At 49.6% G+C, this 19999-nt stretch overlaps 5 long non-coding RNA genes across 6 annotated transcripts; 4 read left to right on the forward strand and 1 right to left on the reverse strand.

Annotated features, from left to right (window-relative positions):
* Positions 1-2321: 2321 nt before the first annotated feature.
* On the reverse strand, positions 2322-4540 carry LOC125330267. Its single transcript, XR_007205440.1, has 3 exons — positions 4434-4540; positions 2886-2992; positions 2322-2656 (listed from the first exon to the last, which is right to left on the reverse strand). It is a non-coding gene; the product is annotated as an uncharacterized LOC125330267 (long non-coding RNA).
* A 1348-nt stretch (positions 4541-5888) lies between these two features.
* On the forward strand, positions 5889-9604 carry LOC125330268. 2 transcript variants are annotated; one of them, XR_007205442.1, is made up of 3 exons: positions 5889-6105; positions 8205-8336; positions 8460-9604. It is a non-coding gene; the product is annotated as an uncharacterized LOC125330268 (long non-coding RNA). The 2 variants fall into 2 exon arrangements; XR_007205441.1 differs by lacking the exon at positions 5889-6105 and adding an exon at positions 7899-7972.
* A 142-nt stretch (positions 9605-9746) lies between these two features.
* Positions 9747-12226, forward strand: LOC125330266. The gene is made up of 9 exons (XR_007205439.1): positions 9747-9785; positions 9925-10090; positions 10170-10211; positions 10312-10458; positions 10580-10653; positions 10731-11789; positions 11871-11912; positions 12007-12052; positions 12154-12226. It is a non-coding gene; the product is annotated as an uncharacterized LOC125330266 (long non-coding RNA).
* A 73-nt stretch (positions 12227-12299) lies between these two features.
* LOC125330428 lies at positions 12300-12594 on the forward strand. Its single transcript, XR_007205524.1, has 3 exons — positions 12300-12321; positions 12407-12447; positions 12558-12594. It is a non-coding gene; the product is annotated as an uncharacterized LOC125330428 (long non-coding RNA).
* Positions 12595-14740: 2146 nt separating this feature from the next.
* On the forward strand, positions 14741-18309 carry LOC125330427. Its single transcript, XR_007205523.1, has 2 exons — positions 14741-15159; positions 17366-18309. It is a non-coding gene; the product is annotated as an uncharacterized LOC125330427 (long non-coding RNA).
* The last annotated feature ends 1690 nt before the right edge of the window (positions 18310-19999 follow it).

Here is a 19999-nt window from a genome sequence, read left to right on the forward strand (position 1 = left end):
TGGAAGAACTTGCACGGCAAGAATTTGGAAAGAGCATGGTAATCCAGCTTGGTCAATGGGCACACAATTTTTTAAGAGTGTACCAGGTTTGTTTGTTCAGTCATTCCTATATTCATTTTCAATTCCAGAGACAGGAGCTTCATGTCTAGCCCCAAAATAACAGCATTGTCTGAGACAAAGCCAACTTGGTAAGGGGTACCAGAGCTTTTCCCAGCCCGTTTATGTAATAAAGCATTATATACAACTGTTGGAAAACATACCAGTTTAAAAATCTTTTATCTATGACTTTAGCCAGGTTTGCTCATCTTTGCCCCAGGGGAAGGGAACTGAAGCTTCTTTCCAGGGCATTGTTTCTCTAGGTGAGGCCTGATGGGCTTAGCACTTCAACAGATTGGGAGTAGCCCCAACAAGATAAGGCCATCGATGGAACATCAACAGAACACGTCAGCGGCCATCTAGGAACATCTACCCCAGACTCTGCCTCCGGCAAAGACTGATAAGAAAATCAAGCAATGAAGATCTAATTAACATCAGAAGCGGAAGAAATCCGGATCTAATAGGAGAGCAGATACTAGGAACTACACAACTTGAGACCAATGAACACTGACCCAATTCATTTCTATGAGTTTTGACTGCAAAAAAGATCTGAAAATTCTAGTAAAGGTCATGTGTCATGGAACGATTCTCTCTGCACACCCGGGCTATGTGCGGATGAGATGATTTCTGTGGTACATCCTGGCCAGAGAAGAAAGTAGTGCCTTGACTCTCTAACATTAAAAATGTTGTTGGAGGGCTTTTTGTTTTTCCTGCAGTTTCAGTGACACAACCAGGAAGCAGAACAGGAGCTTTATGTCCCTGTTACTTGGGTCCTAAAATACAGAGAAAGAAGACAGGGCAGAGAGCAAAGAAGAAAAACAGAGCTTTGTCCTCATTCACATGATAGCCCTGTAAGGCTTTAACCCAAAAGATAGAACTGTATAGTGAAACATCTATGGGGGACTCCCTTGCCTGGCACAGAGGGGTTCTGCAGATAGACTTCCAGGGTGGGGAAAGAGTACCAAGTCGGCAACACAAATTACTTCAGGCCAAACTCCAACACATAACTAGAGATTCCATAGATACATCCAGCCTTAAGCCCAGGAGCAATACAGGTGGGGAGAACGGAGCCTGGGGGATTTAAACTACCTATTTAAGCAGTTCAAGGTAGCTGGAAGTAGCACTGGTGCCTCTGGGTTTCTCTGTTCATTATTTAAGGTGAACATAAAAACACAGAGTGCAGGAGCCCAAGGATGTTCCTCACTGGCTTCAAGCTGGCAGTTTGCTAAAAGCAGCGCTCGTTGGTTTCCTTGGTTTGCTGACCAGCAGTGCCACCTCCCCTCCCTGCTGCCACGGTGCTCAGCCTTCCCCAGTGTTAACAAAATGCCCTTTTGTTAACACTGGTTACTCTGCTTCGCCAGATTTTAGCTCGGAGAATTTCATTCTGAACAGTTCAGCATCTGCTTTAGCCAAAACAGTTCCGCTATTTCCAGGAATATTATTAAAGGAAAAATATACTGCTTGGCACATGCTACCTAAACTCAGGCAACCTTTTATATGAGGATCTCTAGCTTCGGAAGGGAAATTTTGAAATCTGGCAGAGAGGTGACCTTTGTGGTAGAAATGTGTCTATCCCTATCAAAACCTACCTACCTTTGGCCAGATTACAGAGCAGGGAAATACTTGCAGTTAAGGGCGCAGTAACGAGTTCTGAGAACTGCAGTTACTTGCTGTTTCTGCTGTGGGCAAGAGGTCCCTTATCTCCTGCAGAGCTGCAGCTTGTGCTCACCCACTGCCTTGGCCAGTTATGGCTGCACAGGTCCTCCATGGCTGGATGACGAAATTACAGAGCCAAGGGTGAGCGGAGAGACCAGCATTCCATCTGACGTCTACATACATTCCCGTAACTTTCGGATACAGGACAGCCCCATCTGCCACACAGCCCAGGTTCAACGTCAGCATCACGAGTGCTGCGCAGGCACGAGGGCACTGTGGAAAACAAACTGTGACCAAAAAAACCAGGGCCATTACAATACATCGACGCACAGCTGGAAGAATTAATACATCAAGCAGACAATGGCATCGCAGACGTCCCCTAATAATGAAGGCTTGAATCTGCTGTCTCAGTAAAACTCTCTAAACGAGGTTTGTGTGCAGCTTATGGAGAGTTTCTGAAAGAAATATAAATATAGGCCATCATTCTGCAAAGCTTCACAAACCCAAACCCTTGCATTCAGGTGCCATCTCACGGACTTTGCTGCAAAATCAAGGCCATTGACGTTAAAAGCACAGACAAGAACATCTGCTCAAACTGATGTGTTTTAACTGTATTAGTTAATTATCCAGACAACTCTTCTTATGTCATGGAAATGCAGTTTGAACACTGGCAGATAAATGCTCTTGCATTAAAAAGGGAGAAATCAGTATTTGCTGTTGTATGTAAGCAGCCATTAGAAGAAACAGTCCCACCTTTCACCCAAGCATACCTTCTCCCCCATCTTCAGCACATTATGCAGTCCTTCTGTGTATCCATGTGTGGGATCTCAGGACTCATATCCATATACCGAGAACTGGCATGTCGTCATCATCCTAGAGAATGATTTCAGTTCATGAAGTGCTGCTAGGAAAAAGATTATAATTCCTCTCACCAAAAGCCTCAACGGGCTACAAAGGAAGAGTACAAGGAAAAGTTAACTTCTTTCTTCATTATATGTATGCCCTTTCCTCATGCATAAAGCAGGAGCAACACAGAACTTCTATACATATAAAGAAGTTCCATAAATAGATATATACTTCAGTACATATATATATGTGGATAGATATAGATCTATGTATTATTATATACATACTTCAGGTCTGGTTAAAGCACAGCAGCGAGCAGAGGGGGTCTGTGGTGCTTTCATTCCGTGAGAGAAGGAAACCATACCTCCTGCAGAAGGCAAACTGTCCGTGCAGCCTGCAGAAGGCACTCAACAAACAATTTTGGTTTGTCACTCAAGTGCTTGGTTAATGATTCACCCTGAACAACCGGGCAAGGAAGAAGCGAGCTTGTCCTCCTTCAGTGCACTGGCTGCATTAAGAAGAAAGAGCTCAACGTGGAGCCAGTGCAAGAGAGAAACTTCCCACCTGCACTGCTGCAGGAAACTCTTCCCAGGAGTATGAACTGGGATTATGTATCACAACAGCAGGTATGGCTGGAACTATGGAACCAACCCAGCCACACATGGACCTCGTGATATATTTTTCATTAGCAGAACCCAGATCCTTTACGCAGTAGTTGCCTCCCAAATGTGGAAACTGCAACATAAAAAGCACATTTGGGTGACTTCTTGATGGGTGACTGCAAAGCCACAGGCTCATCTCAGCTCTCCCACAGACCCAGCCTTGGAGTGCCTGAAAAATCCTTTTTTCCTCTTATGCTTCTGAATGGTTAAGGCAGCGTGGCTAGCCATTTCACAGGGGATTTCAAGAAAATGACACGCTTGATGTTTACATGTTTTTGCCCATGAGACAACTTTGATATGCCTTGTGAAACACATGCTTTCACAGAAATCTGAGGAGGAAAACGACATCACCAAGAACAGTAAAATCTTGTTCTGTTTGGAACAGACAATTTTAACAAGACTGTTTTAACGGGAATAGCATTTGGTAGATATTTTTAAATGTTGGCAGCAGGTTTTGCTAGACAAAATTTTATGATATCATTCATTGGATAGATTGCTAATCTGCAAAAACCCATCATTTGAGACCCATTCTAACATTACAGAAGTCCCTTGATTTCCATGGACACAAGGTCAGGCCATTTATGAGTGTAAAGTGTCCCCAGTACTTAATTTTTCCAGGTGACACTCGCTGCCACTTGGCTGTTTGAAAGACAATTTGAGCTAGTACACTTCCACAAAGGACTGCACAGAATGGCCACGTTCTTCTTCCCTTCTAAGAGTTGCAGAAGCAGATAGAAATGTTTCTGTGTTCAATAACTAAAATTAAGATTCCCTTTGCTTGTAGCCTCCTTCAAGAATGTCACTATTCTGTTTGAGAAACCACATCCTGCTCTGCATCCTATGTGGATTCATTCTGTCAATCCAGGGAGATCAAGTTCAGCAGCCTCCCAGGACTGCTGATAATCTCCTGAAAGTCCACAGTAAACATTTCTTTACACACTGGATCAGATCTGATGAACTATACAACTTCACACCAGCCAGGAAAGTGTGTGGGACTGACTTTTTAATCAATGCAGACGTGGGGGTACACTTACAGGCCAACTATAATTTTCCCTAAAGAATGCTGAGTATATATTTTTTCCACTCAGAGCTATTGTTCCATGTTTTCCCAGGACTTCAGAGTGTGTCCAGCAGTGACTGGAACCCCCATGCACTAAACCCACTCAGGCTTACCAGGAAGCTTCTGTGGGAGCCTCAAGTTTCCGTGCAGCTCAGAAGCTGCACGCGCCTAAAGCATCCCCACGGGAACACGAAGCTTCCCTCATGCACTTCGTTTCTTTATCCCAAATATTCTTCCCACTCAGCCACAACCTAGAAAGGAAAAAAAAGGAAAAGAAGGAAGACCAATTAATTCTGACATAAAGAGTCTTGACTATCCCAACACACTGCCACGTGAAAAAACATCCCTGCCCCTCTAACAAATCCCCCTGATACTGTCTCCATCAAGTATCAATTATTTAAACGCTGTATTAAGGAGAGTAAAGACACAATGCTTGGAATTCTCAACAACAGCTCGCTCAGCTTGGCTACTCCAAGCACTTTCCCACCCGGGGAGCTGAGCAGTCCCAGATTTAAACACCACATTTAATACAAATCTGACAGCAATTTGATTTGATTTGGCTGCCAGCATCGGAGCTGCTTCCACACAGACACACGAGGCTGCTCCGAGCTGCCATTTCATCGGCCCCTGGGGACAGGAACAGCACCCGCACCGGCCACCTGGCTCAGCCCGGGCTCCATCCAGCGCTCACCGAGAGCTGCTGCGAGCTGAAATCCTCCCGGCCCCTCCTGCCGGGGAAAGCCTGCCTCCGGCTCCGGCTGCCCCCAGCTCTCACCTCCCGGGGAAAGCCTGCCTCCGGCTCCGGCTGCCCCCAGCTCTCACCCCCCGGCAAACAGCAGCTCCATCCTTGGTGGCTGCTCCCGGCTGCGGGCAGCCGCCGCCCTTCGGGCGGGCCGATGGCTCGGGCAGCTCCGGTGCCTGCTCTTCCTCGATGCTTTTGCGTTTTCCTGCAGCTCCCCGGGCCGGAGGGAGCGGGCGGCGGCGGCGGGGGGGGGGGAACGAGAGCCCGGCACGGCACCGCGGGGCGTGGGGACCTCTCGTGGGAGAGGCGCGGCGCGAGCGGGACGGAGGTGTCCCCGCCGATGCCTGCTGGCCGGCGCCCACGCGCCTCCCGCCCGCCCCCGACGCCGCTGACCCCACAGCCCGCGTCCCCACACCGGGAAACGCCGCGGAAAATCGCGCGGGCTAAAAAAGCTTCACTTACCGCCGTCCCGAGAGTGCCGAACTGCGCCTTCCTTTCCGAGCCGCCTCTTTGAGAACGGCACGCGGGCGGCTCCATTCCGACCGTGCCCGCCCGGTGCTCCCCGCCCGGGTCGCGCTGCGACCGCGCCTCTGCTGCCCGGCAAAACCGGCCCCGCCCCCCGCGCTGTCATTCCTCGCGGTCGCCGCCCCGCACGGCGCCCACTCCTCTCCATAGCTGTGGCCCCGCTCACGCACGGCCCTGTCCCTCGGCGCTCCGAGCCGCCCTTCGCCCCTCCCCTCCGCTGACAGACCCAGCCCCGCTCGCTCCCGCTCCTTGCCCTTGCCACGCTCGGCAGCCACCGAGGCCGCCGCCCTCTCGGCTCAGCCGGCACCGGGCGGCAGCAGCGCCGCCCAGCTCAGCCCGGGGGCAGGGACAGAGCAGAGGGAAAAGCCGGGGCAGTTCTGTCACAAGAAGCAACAGTGCACGCCCAGAAAAATAGCTCAAGGCAAGGTCACCTTTCATACTGAAGCATTCAGTGAATATGACCAGCAGAGACCCCTCTTAATGAATCTGCAGGACCATCAAAAGACTTCCAGGAGGAGGTGAATGCATGGAAACTCCTTCTAGGAAAGTGATTTTTGTATAAGATAAGAAACAGATTTTAATGACAATGTGTGTTTTCAGTGGATAAAACCCCGCCCACCCCACCGCCCGCAGGTGCTGTTGCCGTGGCGGCCGCTGGAATGCGGCCCGGGCGCATCCCCAAGGGAAAAGGAGGCACAAAATGAGGAATTGGGAAGTAGGAGGGCAAGGCTGCGCAGCGCCCGCGGCGCCCCGAGAGCGAGGAGCAGCCCCGGCTCCTCTGAGGGCCCATCTCTGCCCCCTGTCCATGTGCAGTGCCCGGGGAAGAGCAGAGTCTGGGATCAAAGAACCGCCCAGTCCCCCACAGCAAGGAAAGCCCGGCACCCCGGTGTTTCAGGGGCACACAAAGGGCTGTGCAGGGCAGGGAAGGACCAGCAGGACCTTTCTCCTCCTCAGCCCCCGCTCCAAGGCGCAGCAGCCCCAGCTGTGAGCGGCCAGGATGAGGAGGGGGCGGCTCCTGCCAGAGGCCGCTCCCAGAGGGTTCCCCGGGCACAGCTGTGCAGGGAGCTGCTGGTCCAGAGGGGCAATGGGGGCATCCCGAGTGTCCCTCCAGGGACAATGGTCGGAGCACGCGGCAGGAGCTGGGGAGCAGCCGGAGGCACCTGGGCACAGAGCACTGCTCCCAGAAAATGCCCAGGGAAAACCCCTCGTGCCAAGGGGCAGCACCTGAGCAGGCAGGGCAGCACGTGGGGTCCCAGGGAAACATTCCACTTTCCCCTTTCATCTTGGCAGCCCTTCCCTAGTGCCCCCAGAAAAAAAGGGGGGTTATGAGGAGAAAAGGGTTTTAAACAGAGGGAAAAAACTTCCTTTTCCATAATTGTCTGTGTTTAAATTGAGGGGGAATCCCCTTCCTCTGCAATTTTAAGGGTATCACTTGAAGGAAACCCTGCCTTTTCCATGCTCTTAGGGGTATCACTTGACAGGGAATCCCCATTTTCCATTATTCTCCAGTTTAAATAGAAGGGGAAAACCTTGACAATGCTATTTTATTGGTCTGAATTGAACATAACTCCCCCATTTTCATCATCCCAAGGTTTAAATTGAGGGGAAAACCCGGTTGTCCCTCCTTTATAAGGGTTTGAATTGAGGGAGAAATCCCCCTTTTTCCATCACTGGAGAGACCTGAAGTAAGGCAAACCCCTCTTTTTCCACTATTTTAGGGGATTCAGAGGAGAGAACCCATTTATTGCTATGGCATCTATTTAAGTAGAGACAAACACTCCCTAGTCTCTCATTTTAAGGGGTTCAATTGAAGGAAGCTCCCCCTTCTTCAGCATTTTAAGAATTTAAATCTGTACTTCAGGGCACTTCTAGCTGGGTACTGGTACCCAATCTCTCACAAGGGAGCGAGCCCAGCACTCACAAAACCCTCCTGCTGCCAGAGAGCCCATTATTTTTTCAGTTTTATTTATAATGAATACAGCCCTAATTAGAGACCCTAACAGGAATTACACCACGTGTATTATTACTATTCTTCTCCACCCTCCATAGTCCTATGACTCAACAGTCACCAATGACCACTTACAGAACTTAACAAGGAATCATGCAACTCATCTATCTACGCTGCCAAAACAAGAAGCTTTTTTACCCTTTCAGTGGATGCAGCTGTAGTAAAACAGAAGGCATCTACAGAGCCCCTTACTCACCTGGAATTTAAGTCAGAGCAGCCAAACAGCTGCAGCTCCTCCCAGTGCTTTTATCCCTTATGGTAAAATTGCCTCCTCCCTTTTCCCGGGCATTGTGGGAAGGAGAGGCGGGCCTGGCCAGGGGTATATTAACCCCAGCCCTGGGTAAAAGAGGCCCATTCCTTCTGTGGGGTTAGTTGGGGTAAGGGTGTCTTCTTATTTCTATGGGGGGGGGGGGGGGAGGGGAAATGTTGAGGTTTTTTCAGCTTTCTTTCAGCAGGTACTTTTGGCCTCTAAAGCAATAGAGGCTTTGAAGATACTGTGAAGGAGATAGCATTGAGTGCATGGTTAATGATTTTTGGATTGAGTGTTCAGGGTTGATAAGGTGCTTGGTGCTTTCTGTAATTTTTTTTTTCCCCCCTTGTTTTTCTTAGAAGTATTGCAACTTGCTGGAATTCCAGATTGTGTCAAATATGACACTTTGCATTTGTTCAGCAGTTTCATTGTGCTGCAAGAGGGAGCTACCCTGGGTCAGACATGACATTGGAGATGGAGGCTTCTGATAGGTAAGTTAAGGACTGTAAGTATGAGTGGGAGTGGGAGCAGGGTCCCAGTTAGTAGCTGACTTGTTGGGATTTGGCTTGTATGGCACTACACTGGTGCATTGATTTTGGTTTTCTTTGTCATAGCTGACTAAGAGGCCAACCTGGTGATCCCAGTGCCTTTGGAGATGGCTGAGGTGGACTCCTTTTGCATCCAGTGTGGATTCACATCACTGGTCATCTGAAAGCTAAGTTGGGGGCCAGGGCCCGGAGATGGGATGATAGCAAGGTAGTGGGTTGGAAATTCCTGGGAGAGATTTAAAAACTAGCGTAGGGGAAAGGGATGCTCTCCAAGGGACTTCTTAGGTAAGCTAAAGGGAGCAGCCCTACTTTTGACTGCAACTGTAGGGTGTGCAGCGCAGAGCAGTTCCAGTGTGTGTTGTCTTGTCTGGTGTGTGTTCTGTGTCTTTGGCTTCCCTTGGATCAGATCTCTCTGCCTTTTACCCTTAAGGGGCTTATCATAAGCATTGGCCATCATCTCTAGCTTCTTGAACTTTTGTACTTCTTGTTAGGATGCCAATATCACTTGTTCTTTTACCAGTGGGCTTGGCCACATCTTGGAATCACATCTTGAAAGCATTGAGTCGGATCTCTTTTGAGGCCTTGTTCCTGGCTGTACTGCCATCCATCCTTTGCAGTTGTGAGCTGTAATGTCCTGGGGCTTGTAAGATTGTCCGGATATGGGAGCATTCTAAATGTGGCCTTGTCTCTCACAGCCATCTTGATCGTTGTGAGTGACAGTTCTTAGAACAGGTCACTGTTCCAGCCTTTTCTTCTGCTCCTTAGAGCCTCTTTCATCCACCATTGCCATACCTTCAGTTGTCTCTTTTGGCGTTGTCTCTGTCCTTGCCATTGTTCTTCTTGCCGAGAGCTTTTTTTATCATCTTCATGTCACACTGCTTGTAGTATAATGTGTTGTTTGAGTTTGTGTCTAGCCTGGAATTGCTCTGCCCTGTAGAGTAGTCCTGGGGGGGGGGGGGGGTAGGTGGAGAAGAAAGGAGACTTTACAGGGAGCCTTTTGCTTTGCTCAGCCACCTGAGCCACGCCTCGGATGGAGTGACTGTGGCCAGTCTGTGTGGTGTTCAGTGGAGACGTGGGAGTGGTGCAGTGGTGTCTTGCAGTTTCATAGTAGTTTGTCCTAAGGCCCACTGTTGTGGGATCCTAGGCAGTTTGCTTTGAGGAATGAGAACTTGGGAAAGGCTAAGCTTTCCTTGTCTGTCTGGGTAACTTTGACAAATATTTCTTTTGCAGAGGGAGAGCATGTAAACCTGATATGAACGGAGGAGACCAGAGGAGCACAGCAGCAAGGTGGGTCGGTGCCTGAAGTCCAAGCTATGGCCTGACTTTGGGCTCTACGTTTACCTCACTGTTGGGATTTTCATTTTGAAGATGTGAGGCACTTGGCACAGCAGGGTATTGGCACCGGGGGGGACCATGAGCTGCATGAGTATTGATTCCAGCACAGAACTGGATGCTACTGGAGTTGTTGTATTAGTGATGAAACTATAAGTAGCCTTTGATTTTTTTTTTTTTTTTTTTTTGTGTTTTACAGGTGGTCTGCAGCATTGAAATTGCTACTCCAACATGACAGACACCCTTGCAGAAAGAGGTCACAGTTGAGCAGTTTCAGGTGGAACCTACCTCGGCAATGCAACACTTTTGGACACTACATCGGCATGTGCCTTTCCATTTTGTTTTTCCTCTTCTCCCCTGGGAAGGTTGGTCATCATTCAGCTTTTCAGGGGTGGTGTTTTATTTTGGTTATGTTGCAGGGCTGTTCTTTGTCTTTATTTTTAGGAAGTAAACCTGGATATCAGCAGTCAAGGTTGAGTGAGTGAGGTAAGCAGTGACCAGTGGACACAACCAGTTATTGCTCGGGTGCCAAATTCTGGGGCAGCTCAAAGCATGCATTGTCTGAGCATCCATTTGTGTGTTTTAGGTGGCCCACTTGTATTATGCCTGCAGGGGCTGAACCCCCTCATGGACCAGCTGATGGAGCCAGTTTATCACCCTTGAGCTGCCCCTGTGAGCCTTCCAGAAGTATTACAGGGCTCTGTGATGAAGCCTGTACCTTTTCTGTTTGAAGGTGCCATCTGGGCAGCCTTTGGCAATGGCTGAGGAGTTGTGGCGAGTTGGGGAGGGAGGGAGGAGCGAGGGTCCACTCGAGTTTCAGCAATGCCACATCGCCTTGTCTCCCCTTAACCCAGGGATACCCTGCGATGTCGGCCTCGGAGTGCGGCCACAGCGTGTGAGCCGAGGACCGGGGCGTTCTCAGGAGCCGGTGAGTAGTGGAATTGTTGGGTTTTGGCTGATGTGCTGCTGAGTTCAGGCACTGATGTTTGGTTTTCTTTATTGCAGTAGACTGAGAGAACAGCCCTCTGAGGGCAGGAGCTTCCCAGATGATGAGGCGGCTTTCTTTTGCACCTGATGAGGATTTGCATCCCTGGATATCCAAGAGCTAAGTCGAGGGCTACACCTCAGGGAGGGGGATGAGAGTGGGGTGCTGGGTCAGGACTTGGTGGGAGGGATTTTTGAATTAGCTTTGGAGATGGGGATGTCCACGAGAGGGCCCCTTAGGCCACGTAAAGGCCAAGTCTCGCTTTTGATCACAATGCTGAGGTGTGCAGGGCAGAGCAGTCCCTGTGCGTGTTGTGTCACTTGTCTATTGTGTGTTCTGTGTCTCTTGGGCATCTTGTGTCACATGTCTTTTGCCTTACCCCTTTGAGGGGCTTATCTGAAATGCTGGGCATCATCCTTAGCATCTCCTTTGTGTTCCTTGGCCCGACGCTGGTACCCTTGAACCTTTGACTTGCAAGCTCAGACATGCATCGGAATCGCATCTCTCTTTAGCACTCTTGAGTCAGACACCTTTTACAGTCTTGTTCTGAGCTGTATTGACAGCTGTGCACCGCAATGATCCCTTATAACAGATTAGGACTTGGGAGAATGCGAGGATAGGTAGAGGATTCCAACCGTACGATTCTCGGGCATCCATCTTTGCGGTTCTTGGCATAAGTCCTTCTGTTAGGGTCTTTTTCTGCCAGAGTTCTTTGAGCCTCATTGGCCTCATCTAGGTCATCTCATTGGTAATTCTTCTTGCTGAGAGTTTCCTCTCCTTGTTGCATCCCCTGGTTTGTCATCTCCTGTGTCACAGGTGTCTGTGTGTTTGGCCTGGGGCTGCTTTGCCCTGCTACATAGCCTGGGTGTAGGTGTAATAGGATAAGTCCTAGGGACTTGACATTTGTAATGTAGGGATTAGTTGGACTCAAGATGGTATTTCTAGATTGGCACAAGATGTCTGGAGGTGGTAAGTTCTCATGCGGTACTTTGACTTTTGTCATCACCTTCTTTCAGATGCAGATGGATTGAATCTGTGGCAGAGCGCCCCATACCAGGTGAGGTGGTTCCCACAGGAAGGTCAGTCACTATTTGTCTTTGCAGGGCAAGTGTAAATGGCGACTGTGTTACAGCTTTGTTCTTCATCATCTTTATTGGTAGGAAGTAATGCTGAATATCAGTGGTCAAGGTCGATGGAGCGAGGTGAGTGGTGACTGGTGGACAGAATGAGTTGTTACTGCTTGGGTATCAGTTTCTGGTGCAGCTCTAAGCATCTGTTTTTGTTTGTGCATTTTAGGTGGTCCACTGAGAAGGTGTCCCGGCCCTGGGATGCTGGAGGCCAGGTGGGTGCAAGCTTAAGCTGTAGGTGTGGTGTACTTGAGTTGGAGTGGGGAGGCTGTGGTTTCAGTCTCTCAGCATGTTTTTTTGCTTTGCTTCTCTGCAGGTGCTGCTGCTGCCCTGGGCATGCCAAGGGACAGAGGCGAGCAGGTGAGTTGGCATTTAGGTGGGGCGACTGATAGGTGAGAGGTACGTGGCAGCATGCGAAGTGTGTCCCTTTTCGCTTTGCAGGTATCGTCTGGGGGCCACCTCCGGAGTCGGATGGAGATTTGAGGTGAGCCTGGGCCAGTGGTGCAGAGGGAGCCCGTGCATTATTCTTCTGGAGGGCAATAGTCGCAGTTTCTGTTTTGTTGTCGTAGGTACCACAAGTAGGTGCAGAGCCTAAGTTTGGAAACGGCCGGTGAGTGATGTGCCTCAGCAGTTATGAGGGAGAGGGGCATTGTGCAAGGGGTCACTTCTGGGACGTGTCATCGCAGTCTGAATTTCGTCATTATTCTCCATCTTTTGCAGCCGCCCAAGTGGGCTGTGTGCCATGTATTGACATCCATGGTGCTGAAGCATTCTTTTCTGTCGAGGATGGATTTCGTCTGCTGGTCTTCAGAGAGCTAAGTGTGGGGACTTTTGGTTGGGAGAAAGCAAAAACCTTTGGAATCACAGGAGGCAATTTGAAGTTAGCTTAGAGGAGAGGGCTGTAGTGGGCCAGGCCCCTTGGAGGTTAAGGGAGAGAGGGTTTCTCTTCAGCATCACTCGAGCCTTTGCCGGGCCAGGCAGTTCCAACCCCATCTCCATGTTCTCGTGAGCTTCGCATCATTGGATGTTGAGTCTCGATGTCATTGTCCGTCTTTTCACCTGAGGAGCCTGCCTTCGGGTCTGTCATGATTGCCACAGTCTAAATTTTGCCTACTCTTCAGTGTAGCCACGCTTTTGAGCAATTTTGAGCATAGCACACGGGCATCTTGTGTCTTGGCCATTTGTCGGTCGGTCATGTTTTGTGATGTTGCTTCAGCCTTTGGCGGCAGAATCATTCTCTAGGGATCCCTTTGTATCAGCTGGCAGTCGTTGCCTCCTTCTCTAGGCCTACTGCACTTCTTGAGCATCCTCTTACCAGCTTTGGCACTAACTTCTCATAAGGAGTTTACCTTTCACTGTCACATACTACTGCCATAGAGCCTTCTTTCCTTTGGCATCATCGGCCTCTGGCTCATCTTGCACTAGGAATCTTGGGTCCATCAGGTAAAACTGCTGGGCAGTTTCAGTTTGTGTCTATGTTATGTGGTCTGTGTCCGTTGTCTTCAGTGTCATAGGGCTTTGTGATGTCTCAATGCTTTACAGGCATCGTTATGGGCCATATCGGCAGCAGGAGCACTTGCATACTTTCCTGGATCGGGCTTATTCTGGCATCTTTATGGTTTTGCTTTTTGAGACCAGAAGAAGTACACAAGATGTTCCTATCCATCTTCCTTCTCAGTTTTGGTAGTATCTTTTTTTCACGTGCCATTCCCTTGGACTTCTGTATGAAGTGTACTAGACCCTCCTCACTGCAGTAGTTTCGTAGCTTCTGTCGCCTCAAAGCATCCTGGTCTCAAGAATTTATCTTCTGAAGCGTTCTCTCAAGTCTTCGTGTCATCTCTGCTTATATTTGATGCACTGGGTGTCCATGTGCCACTTATGCTTGGAGCTGCCCTGCCCTGGCACATTCAGTCATGGCTAGTTTGAACAGTTTCAAAACTCTCCTCTCTTGTCTATGGGCTTTTGGGTAGAAAGTTTATGGGCCTGGTGTGGGGATAACTCCTTGCTGTCAGCTACTTGCAGACCGCCTCATGCTGTCTTGCAGGTCCCCGAGGCAGATTTTGATCCTTATGGTCACTGATGCTACCAATTTTCCCAGGATCTACTGTTCCACATCAAGGAGCAGCAGATGGAAGAAGATGTTAAAGCATCTTCTTTAGGGGGGAGTGTTTCTAGTAAGGGCTGCAGTCAGAGTGTTAAGCTGAAGAATGGCTGTCTGAGAATCTGTCTGTCTGTGTGTGTGTTGACTGGCTTTAACCTTATGTGTGTGTTGTTTTTTGCCTTTGAGGTTCTTCAGTTCATTTTAAAATTTAGAATACAAAAAGCCCAGCTGGTCCTGCTCATGCTGTGGGGTCAGTCAGAGGGACACAGAGTTCCTCTTCTTCTCTCTGCTGGGATGAACTGCCTAGGGAACACCATTTCTGACAGCCCAGTCCTACCTGTGTCTTTTGGAAAAGGGCAGAGGTGAAGAAGCGACTGCCAGAGTTCCTTGGGGATGATGGAGTTGTGGTGTTTGGCTGTGCCCAGAGGGGCAGGTTGGGCGTTATTTGTGTGTCTGAGGACTGGGGAGCTGAGCTCTCAGTGCATTCCCAGCTCTCCCAGGGGTGGCAGCTGGTGCAGGGCTGGGTGACAGCCTCTGGTTGGCCTTGGGGCAGGCCCTGGCCCCGGCACAGACACAGGGTGGTTTGGGGATGCTTGGGGAGCAATGGGAGGAAAATGAGGGCTGGTGCTGGGCGGAGAGATCAGCCTGTGCTTGTGTCAGTGCAGCTGTGCAGGGCGCTGGGATCTGGGTAAAACTCCAGCTCTCCTGGTGTTCAGGGATGCAAGGTCTGAGGGACTGGATTTACTTAGGACTTTCCAGGAACAAGGAGAAATGTGGTACCAGCGCTGTGCCCCGTCAGGTTCTGTTTCCCTTTGGGGATGGGGAGTCTCTGGGCTGAGGTGAGATTGCTGTGTGAGTGGCAGGGAACAGGGAGCTGAGAATTGCAGGCACTGATGGAATAGTTGTCTTAGGTCTGTTTGGTTTGTGTTGGTGAAAACTGGGATGTGGGCTGGAGAGGTGCTCTTGGGAACAATGGATAGAGTACATTTGCTCCATGGATGTGTAAGGAAGGACAGGGAAGGGGGGAGTATTTATAAACTGTTCTCAGTATTTCATGCAACTTTGGGGTGGAGCAGCGATGCGGGTGGGTGGGTTTGGCCTGGGCCTGTCAGGACTAACCCCAAAGAATCCAACCAAGCCCCTGACCCCTCAAGGCATCTGTGAAACGCTTCCACAGCAACCCAAGTCAGAAATCCAGTGATTATGGAGGTAAAATTATAGGTAATTGCCTATGATCTGTGGGGAATTTCCTTTGGAATTATCAATCAAGGCAGAGCATATCTTTCAGCTCTTTTCCTGGTGTGCAGTTTCCTCTCTGGTTTAAATGAGTTTGTGTGCTCCTGTTAACAAGCAGTGTGTTTTCACCCTGAAATTTGGGGTGATAGTCTTTCTTTAGCGTTTTTCCCACAACTGAATCATCCCTTCCATGAATAGTCCATGTTGTTCTACACAGCTGCTTTGGCCGTGGCTCAGAGAGAAGGGAAATGACTTTTTAGGGCGTTGAAATTTCTCCAGGCAGGAGTGGGATGTCATCTTGCCCCTCCCCAGAGCCCTACAGGCGCATGGGAGTAGCTCAGTGCTGGCCCTGATCTTTGAGAAATAACAACGCTTGGGAGGTTTGAGTGTTGATAACAGCTCTCCTGTCTCCTGGTAGCAGTCCTAGGCAGAGGAGGGAAAAATGGAACTTGTGTTATTCATGGAAAACCTTCTGCTGTTTCTTGTGCAGACTTTTAGATCTTTGTATGATTTACTATCCAGTGTCTGTAGGTAGAGAATGACTTATTGGAGGTAAAAATTGAGATAATCCCTAATGGACAGGTAGGGAAAACTTTTGAAGTAAACTTGAGGTGACCTGTAGTGGAGAGCATGAAGATTTTGAAGTAAACATTAGCAATCAGTTGTGCACAGGTAGGGAAACCTTTGGGGGTAAAATACAAGGGCATCTCTAGGTGAGGGAATGAACACTTTTTGAGGTAAACTGAGTGAATCAGTTGTGGAAGTATTAGTAAATTCTGGGGGTGAAACTTGATGTAACCTCCATGGTAGAAAAGAAATCAATCTTTTGAGGTAAAAAGGAAGTAATCAGTGTTGGAGAGGCAGGGAGATTTTGAGAGTAAACTTGAGTCTGTAGTGCAGAGAATGAACATACTGAAGTTAAACAGAGGTAGTCACTTGCAGACAGGGAAAAAATTTGGGGCTTAAGTCTGAGGTAATCTCTAGGGGAGACAACATTTTTGAGGTAAACTGAGGCAATCACTAGGTGACAGGTTGGCAAAGTTTTGGGGGTAGAAATTAAAATGACCTGTTGGGCAGAGAATGGACATACTGAGGTGAAAATCAGGTAATAAGTAGTAGACAAGTAGCAATAATTTTGGAGGTGAAATCTGGGGTGATGTGTGGCAGGGAGAGCGTACATCAGGAGGTAATGTGAGACAGTACTGGAAAGATAGTGAAATATTTCAGGGTAAAACTTGATGAAATCTCCAGGGTAGAAAGAGAATATTTATAGGTCAAAAAGAGTAAATAATTAGTGGGCAGGTAGGGAAAATACTGGGGGTAAAACCTGAGGTTATCTCTAGGGCAGAGAATGAACATACTGAGGTAAAAATCAGGCAATGAATAGTGAATGTTAGGGCAATTTTGGGGGGTAAAACTGGAGCTAATCTCCAGAGTAGTGAATGAACACTTTCTTGTAAAAAAGAAGAAATCAGAAGTGCACAGACAGGGACAGCTTGGAGGGAAAATCTGAAGCAACCCCCAGGGAAGAGAATGAACAGCATGAGGTAAACTGAGGTAGTCACTGGCAGAGACACAGTGAAAATTTTGGGGATAGACACTGAGACATTCTTGAGGATAGAGAAAATTACTTTTTGGGGTAAAAATGGGATGATGGGTAGGGCAAAGCTTGTGGGAAAAACTTGAAATAATCTGTAGGAAAGAGCATAAGCATTTTGATGGAAAAATGAGATATTTATTCTTTACTTCCCTTTGGGATAACTTAATCTGTACCCTTCCATGAGCAATTCCTTGGCTTCTCCTGGAGAAAACCCCGCGGCAGAGGCAGTCTGCAAAGGAGCCCAGAGCTGTGCTTGGAGCAGAGTGCTGAGAGCTGCGTGTGCCTCTGCTGCCCCAGGCTGGCAATATCCCCATGGAACAGACTGGGCAAATGGGATTAGAGGGAGCACAATCCCTTCCTGGAAGAGGTTTTCTGCTGTGCAGATCAGGCACAGGGCAGGAAGGGAACTTTGGAAATCAGCTGAATTCCCCCAGAAGGCATCTCTCATATCAGCATAGATGACATGACCTGTGCCTACTGCTCATGATGCACCAGGCCAAAATCAAGAGCAAAGGTTGGTTTGGGTGTGAGCACTTGAAATAACTTTGAAAGAGAAGTAATCACCTTTTGCTGCTTCTTTCTTTCTTTCAGATGCTGGGATTGCCTCTGGGCACATGTGCTGAGCTCTCCCTGCAGGGAACTGTCAGCCCTGAATGCCTGTGCACTAACTGCAGCTGCCCAGGCAGGCACAGGAAACTATTCCACACATGAAATTGCCATGACCCAAGGCCCTCCTGGAGAGAGTGTAGAGAGTTACAGCACTGATCCTGCTCCCTGCTTTCCCAGTAGTGCATGAACATGATTTCATCCTGATCCTGAGAGCGCCAAGGACAATAACCACTGAGGTGCCACTGATGATGCCACTTTTCTGATGGGCCTGGCCCAGAACCATAGCCCAGCAGGGTTCTGTGGGAGCAGTTCAGTTCCCCCTCCCTTCCTGCACTCTGGGCAGTTCCAGGAGACACCTGATCCCTTTCCTAGGCTGCCACCACAGCCTAAGCTCCCACCCCCACTGGGCTGTGATGGCATCAGCCCACCCAGAGCTAGCTGCCTGCTCCGGCCCTTGTGCCGCTGCTGCACATCAGGCCCGGCCAGGGGAGCTAAAATAGAGCCTGGAACTCTCAAGGGTAAACTGGCAGCACAACCACAACCCTCCCTCACTTGAGAGTAAAGAGGTGTCCCTGTATTTACACACATCCAGGAACAATACTTCTCTAGAGGAGTCTTGGATTTACTTTTTTTATCAGTTGAACTGGCACAGCTGCCCCCTGATGCCATTAAATTCTCCATCCCCACAATCCCTGGTTACCCTTGGCTGTGGGGTTTTTGCTGTCCCACAGTGAGTTAGGAGGGATCTCTGGCCAGCCTCATTGCCCAAGAGCATTTGAAATCCTAATCCTCACTTCTCTGACTACTGAATGTCTTAAAAGCCACTCTGCATTGTGCAGACAAGCGCCTTGGTCCCACTGGGAACTGCACATCTCTAACAGCTGTTATCAGTTATTCCAACTGAGTAAAATAATTATTAAAGAAAAGAGGGACCATTTAAACCAAACAACTTTTGCCTGATGTTTTCCTCAGGAAGGAGTTGGGAGCTCAGCAGCAAGGCCATCAGACAGGCACAGTGTCTGATATAAACTATATCTGTGCACACATAAAAAATATGTTATATATAAATAGATAGCTATATGCCCTAATATATAATACATATTTATATTGATGAGTTATGTAAGGCATAAATATCTGCCCTATATATAACCAAAAATATTTTTTATCACAAACCTCCTATAATTTACCCCCTGACGCCTGATGCTAGGGATGTAACATTTTAGGGATCCTAAAATCAAACATATGCAGGAAAATAAACCATGATTTTATGCCATTAATTCTAAGATGTTTTCCTGGATGTGTACTGCTGCATCTGTTTTTCTGTAAGATCTTGTGCCTTATCCCTGAAGTGCACTCAGAATTGTCAGGATCATGAAATCCATTTGGGATTTTACTGTTGCTGCAGTATCCAGTGAGATGAGTTTTTTCAAAATTATTTCTCTGGGACCGAGCACATCTCCTCAAGTTCCTTCTCACTTTCTGCATCCTGGAAATGCAAAAAGGGAAAAGATCAATGTGCAGCTCAACTGAAACAAATAAAAAGCATCATTTCCCTTCTTTCTCTCTAACCCCAAATCAGTTTTTAAGCATATCATGGAATCCTGGAATGGTTTGGGTTGGAAGGAGTCCTGAAGCTCATCCAGTTCCACTCGCTTCCACTGGACCAGGCTGCTCCAAGCCCCGTCCAAGCGTGAGTCTGAAAAACCCCAAACAAGTCCCAGATCTAGACAGCCCACTGGAAGAAAACCCAAAATTAATTAGAACAGCAGAGCCTGGCTTTAGTCTGGCACTTCCTCTTGACAGCACGCAGAGCTGAACGGAGTGGTCAGGGCACACTCGAGGGCAAACTGGGAGAAATCACGGGAGGGTCTGGACAATGTCCTGGCGGGGCGGGATCTGCCCTGGGATGGAGACCCAGCGCCGCCACCGAGCGCCGTCCCGCTCGCCCCCCCTCCGGCCCCAGGGTGGGTCGGTCCCCGCAGCGCGCGCCCCTTCGGCCGGGCTCGCCCACTCTCCGTGAAGAGGGGCGGGAGAGGGGGCTAAGCAGAAGCTGCGGAGACAGGATCCCCTCATGCCGCTTCTCACCGTTGAAGTCCCCGGTGTCGGCCAGCACCGTGGTGTGGTGCTTGAGCTGGTCCAGCGCCGACTCCATCTTCTGCCGCTCCACGGGGGACACCGACACGTCCGCGGCTCCGGGGGCCTCGCGCGCCCACGAGGGACGGTACGTGCCCGAAGGGCACCGGCCCGCGCGCTCCCGCCGCCCGCCGCCAATCCCAGCCTGGCTGGGCGGCAGCGGCCAATCAGGAGCGCGGACAGGAGACGGACGAGGCCGGGAGGAGCCGAGGCGGGGCAGCGGGAGGAAGAGCGATTCTGATTGGCTGGTTCGTGAGGGCCGGGCGGGGGTTCGCCTTGGCGACCGTGACGCCGCCATCGTCCCCAGCGGAGCGTATCGGGGGGGTCTCCTGGCCCCGAAGTCTCTCGGGCCCGGAACCTCCTGTCCCCGGAGTCTCCGTGTCGCCAGAACCCCCGGCAGTCTTCCCCGCGGCCGGTACGGCGCCCGACCCGCCCCTGAGCCGCCCGTCCCTCATGGCCGTGCGGGGCCCGGGCGCGGCCGGT

The sequence above is a fragment of the Corvus hawaiiensis genome, chromosome 9, assembly GCF_020740725.1.
Source record: "Corvus hawaiiensis isolate bCorHaw1 chromosome 9, bCorHaw1.pri.cur, whole genome shotgun sequence".
Classification (NCBI taxonomy): domain Eukaryota; kingdom Metazoa; phylum Chordata; class Aves; order Passeriformes; family Corvidae; genus Corvus; species Corvus hawaiiensis.